This window comes from Gasterosteus aculeatus, chromosome Y (assembly GCF_964276395.1).
Source record: "Gasterosteus aculeatus chromosome Y, fGasAcu3.hap1.1, whole genome shotgun sequence".
In the NCBI taxonomy this organism is placed as follows: domain Eukaryota; kingdom Metazoa; phylum Chordata; class Actinopteri; order Perciformes; family Gasterosteidae; genus Gasterosteus; species Gasterosteus aculeatus.
Window position 1 is genome coordinate 12,909,500 of NC_135709.1, and position 5,628 is coordinate 12,915,127.

The window sequence follows — 5,628 nt, forward strand, 5'->3', positions numbered from 1 at the left end:
AAGGCTGTAACACTCACACTATGATGCTCCCTTGGATGATAATGTGGGTAAAGCTGGATGGAACTATTTGTTTGCTTACCTTGGGTTTTTGATTATGAAATGGGAAGAGTGGGCTGCTGTGTATTTACACAAATACAATGCAGATGCCTTTGATATCAAGTGTTTATTTAATTATCATTTACAACTGGTCTGTCCTATTTTCCATGTTTTTATAATGTGATCGCAATGACAAATTTGTAATTAGAACACATTTTTTAACCAAACCTTTGCCTTGTGGTTTCCACTAAACTACTAAACCAGGACTGACTAAAGAATACGATTGGAAAGATGTATTTAAACGTTTGCACATTACATCCTTTATCTATTTGAAGATTGGTGGATTTTTCCCTATAGTTGTAACATTCCTAAGGATAAAACATCCTGGATAAAAATTCCCTGGTATTCCCAATTTAAAGCTAATGCGACAAATGTTCCTTTTGTGTTGATCTTGGTGACCCCCGTGGACAAAAGCGGTAGTGTTTTATAGCACCACATTGCATTTAGAAAAACCTCATTTTACTGCGACGGTCTTCCCCTGGTTCTGGTTCTGACTCGCCTCCATTCCCTCCAGCGAGAACAGCAACATGACCCGGGTCACCAGCGGCGTTTTTGATATATTTGATATTAATATTTTCCTCTGAAATGCAGCAGAAGTATATTTAGAGCTGCTGCCTGTTGCACGATTCACTTCTCTAGCACCACATGACGCACTTGCCTCTCTTTTTCTGCACGTCTTCCTGCTGATACTAATTATGGCAAAGGTGAAACGATCTTGGGTTCATTTCATCAGGACATCATGGAGCAGCAAAACATCGCTATGTTGCACTGACACGCATGCTTTTTATTGTTAAATCTCTTAAGTTAGAAATCGTCAGAGAGACTTCAGTGTTCCTTCCACGTCAAGCAAATAACGCAAATGGGATTTCTCCTATAGTTCAAAACGAATGGGTATGTGTGTGTGTGGCGGAAGAGGGGGGGGGGGGGGGGGGGGGGGGAGTGACGTCAGGTCCCCTCGGGCTGACAGACCTTCTATTGGACCAGTGGAGGCTTTTTAAAGGAGCAGGCAGCAGCGCAACCGGAGGCTTTCTGATTCAGACTCACCGCACTTCCTCCATCTCTCCATCCGGCGCGGCAGCGGAGACGCACCGGGAGCGGCCAGGTGAGCGGGAGGACTCTCAGCAGCGCTCGTGTTGGCAAAAAAACAATTTCCCCGGGCGCTCATCTTCCCCTGCCTCATGCACTTATTCTCTTTCATCGCGCTCTAGATGTGAAGATGAGGCATTGGGCGTCGACTGACCTGCATATCAACAGGTGAGTGAACACACCGATCGCAGACTTCCAATACTCGGGAGTCCAAACTAATGAGTGCAAGAGTGGGCTTTTCTCACGTATATTAAACAAAACAAAAACAGTAAAGTAACGTGAAGTGGACGGTGCCTCCAAGTCACATAAATAGCAGCGTAATTAGATTCACGGGGTGAAGAAAGCGGGGGTTCATCTTGGCTTCCCTGCTGCGCCCCCCCTCCGATGGATTATCTGCATCTCCTCTTCTCACAGCTTGTTTGGGAACCATGTGGTCAAATGACAACAGCTGTTGACTCAATCAATAGCTTGTCTCCTGTAATTTGGACAGATGAATGAGAGAGAGAGAGAGAGAGAGAGAGAGAGAGAGCGAGAGAGAGAGAGAGAGAGAGAGAGAGAGAGAGAGAGTTGTCTTTTAAAACATGGGGGGCTTTAAAGGGCACAGAGTGACGTGCGGTAAAAAAATAAATAAATAAATGTATGACTTTGTTCTTAACAAAGCCTTGTCCTTGAATTTTTTTCTTTATAATGCTGCGTTGAAATTACAGCGTGAAGAAAGAGAGAAGAAAAGAAAAGTATTGCAGAGTAGAATATCAGCACCCCGAGCGGCGGACAGCTCCACACATCTGGCCAGATGCCCCCCAGCAAGCATAGAGAGGGAAGCAATTTCTCACCAGCTGACACACACACACATACACACATACACACACACACACACCGGCTAACTGTATCTTCTCCAACAGACGTGTTATTTCAGTACGTTATAACGAATCAATGGAAACCTGGTGATGACAGCTTGAAAAGTGTGAAGGCCAAAATCACATTGTTTATTTTATTTCATTTTTTCCCCCCAAATGATTCTGGGTGAATCACATCGGGATGAGTCCGTGACAGGCAGCGTCCCTCTGGCAGGGTCCCCCACACACACACATGTACACACGCGCGCACGCACCAAATGGTGTGACAGAGCACATACAATGTGAAGCTATGAGAGAAATGTAGTGCTAACAGGTGTTCAAACAAGCTGATCGGTACATTCTTCCAATTATTGCAATTAGATGCTGCCCGGTTACCACTCCATAATGTACAACTGCTGAGGAGGAGTGTGTGTGTGTGTGTGTGAGAGTGTGATCACGGAAATAGAAGGATAAACAGCAGGAGAGAGAAATGTGCATTGGTGATGATGTCGTATTGTTGTGAGGATGAAAAGAAGAAGAGGGGGGGGTGGGGGGGGCGCGGTGTGCATGCAATACTTTCCAGTTAACGCGCTCTGAATTCATAAGTAATCTCCTCTTTGCCCCGAGTCATTATCAGTCTTAGCAGATTGACTAGAAGCTACGTGATAGTTTATTAAATATCTTTGTCTCCGGTGCAAGCAGCGGTGTTTGATTTGAAATCATTAAAAGAAGCTTTTCAAAAAAGACTCCCCGGAGTGATCGGTGCGTTTTAGATGAAGGGTTTGCTTAAGTCTGTGTGGGCGCGCGTGTGTGCGTGTGCACAGCATGCAGGCTAGAATGGAGGGAAGCTGTGTGGACAGGAAGAATAAAACAATTATATTCGTTATGGATCAATGCTGCTGATTATCCTGGTGACAGCCCCCACACCCTCCGAGAACGTCTTTGTTTTTTTTCATTTTTGTCCGAATACACAGAGATATTTAGTTGTGGCTGTTGTGAGAAAAGCACACCCAGTGAGCATTTTTTGGTTGAAAGACGTTGCAAAATGGTTTAAAAGTGAAAGTTGAAAAGACGTCTATATTTAGACCACATTTCAACGGGATTTTTTATACGGCAATATTTCTTATTCTCTTGTGTGCTATATCATTATTTTGGAAGTTTAAAAAGAAACTACGTCCTCATTTGTAAGTTTACCACCGATATTATAAATCACGTTGAAAACGGGTCTATACGTGAACGTCTTTTCAACGTCTATTCATAGACGTTGAAACAACCTTCACTCTTGAACCAATTTGCAACGTCGGGCCAAACGTTGTTTCAACGGATAAATTGCTCGCTGGAAACTTAGAAGTTACATACTTAGTCACAGTTGTCATGTTAACATCCCTTAACAAGGACAAACACATTATTTTATTAATTTGCATTTATTATAATTATACCACTGTACATATAACAACACTTTTCCTAATTAAAAACAATACAAGAATAAAATATATATTTCAGGGAAATAAACTATGGAATTAGTGCAGAAAAAACATGGACAGGTTAGTTTAGAATTCTGTGTTTCTAGCCCATTTTTCTGGATCATTGGAACTTAATTTTCAGATTCTGTAACAAGATGTGGCGGTGAGTCACTTGAGTTGGGATAGTATACCTGAAATCAGCTGCGTCTCCCTCATCCTCACTTGAGGATTCTTTGTGTAAAGGGAGTCAGAGTGCACAGAACAGCCCTCAATTGCAGATTCCTCTGGTCAACATGTTTATTCAATTCAAATCATTTTATTTTGTTCAGCTTTGCAATCTGTAAACATGCAACATCCTGTCCCAAAACCCCAAAAATGTAAAAAACCTTCAACCGGGAGAAACCTGAGGGGAAAACAGCAGAGAAGTAGGTGTGAAGAGTATGAATGACTTAAAGATGTACAGTACATCCGATTCCTACAACAGAAATGATTCAAATATCGTGGATTATTAAGCCGGCAGGACCAGTGCAGGGACAACCATCATCAGACGTAACCTCCATCAGATGCAACCACCACCCACAGAAATCTGTGAGGAGGGAAAGCACAAAGGCAAAGTTGGTCATTTGGGTTTATGATGACAGTAATAAACTAATAATAATAACAGCAGCAGGTGTGTTAGGACCCTAAATTATAGATTGTTTACTTATTACATTATAAACAAGATAACAATTCATCTGCAACTTATGGTATTTCTGGAGTAACATTTCCAGGTATATTACACAGTATCATGCTTTAAGCACGCAGTAACTTACAATGTGTTGTCCCTCTTGTTTACAGAGCACAACTTGTTGAATTCAGCCCTTCCCTTCCCTTGCAATCTGTATTTAGCCCCCATTGCTTTAAAAACGTATTTCAATGTGTAATGCAATAATATTTATGGGTACGCATTAGTAACACCAAACACACGAAAAATATTCTCGGATATTTACTTTTGGTCCAGGTCATCATGCTGCAAGAATAGCATGCTAACTAGCAAACTACCTGCGCTAATGCTAACTCGCTTAACAAAAAGGACCGTCTTTCCTGTATCGAGTCGGCAGCACAAGTAAAACAACCGGTTATAGTTCCAGGTGTGCTTCATCCAAACACTCCCGTACTTACAGAGCATTGGAGCCGGTAGTCGTGGTTCTATCAGCCCGTTCATGTCGCTCTGCTGCCGTAACTTCGCCTCGTGCTGCGTCCGCTCGGAGCTCTGCAGGCGTCTAAGAACTCGCGCATGCGCGTTACAGTAATGTTTGAACCCGCCAGCATTATTATGCCTTAAACTCATCTTATTAACAGCACGCAGTCCGTAGTTTCATATTCATGACGTTTTAAGTGAAATATTAAATACGTTGAAATTACGTTTTCGGGTAGACCAAATTTCGCCGACCAGTTCATTAATTATTATGAAAATCTTAACGTTAATATCGTCTATCGTTCAACCTTACGTTACATCATGACACATTTATCAAAAAATTGACGTTTTCTGGCACGTTGATGTTTCATCCCATTTTTAGATGGTTGAAAAGACGTTGCAATGAGGTCTTAGACGTTCAGACCTCATTTCAACCTGATTTCAACCATATTTCAACGTTGAAATTACGTATTGTGCTCACTGGGTACTGACAGGACAATTCGTAACCAGCAGTCAAAATGTTGTTCTTGCTGCTCTGTCGCCTCCACCTGTGGAGGAACATATCCACTCCCCCTTTGAAGGAACATAAAACGAGAGTTTCAAGATTCAGATTTTTATTTTTATCTTTAAGATATTTGAAGACGCGTTTTTCTCTTTCTACGGTAATATCTGCAGTTCAGGGCGACAAACGTGACGCGCGCGCTCATCCGGACGAGCGCGCGCCCCGATCTGATTTGATTGAGCTGTCCCACTTTACGCAGAGCGGGAGCAGAGGGAAATCACGTCGGGCCGCGGCCTCTTATCGCGGGCCGAGAACAAGACGGGAAGATAACAGCGTGCCATAAAGAGGGACGTCTGAGCAACAACATCAGCGCGCGTGCGTGCGTGCCTGTGCTGCAGGTGAGCTCGCGCGCGCGCGCGTCGCGTCAGGCAGGGGATGTTTGTGGCAGCTGTCGGCCCTGTTTGAACA

At 43.2% G+C, this 5,628-nt stretch overlaps 1 long non-coding RNA gene across 1 annotated transcript; it reads left to right on the top strand.

Annotated features, from left to right (window-relative positions):
- The first annotated feature begins 1,088 nt into the window (after positions 1-1,088).
- Positions 1,089-1,818, top strand: LOC144390738 (uncharacterized). The gene is made up of 2 exons (XR_013454583.1): positions 1,089-1,198; positions 1,305-1,818. It is a non-coding gene; the product is annotated as an uncharacterized LOC144390738 (long non-coding RNA).
- Positions 1,819-5,628: the final 3,810 nt, after the last annotated feature.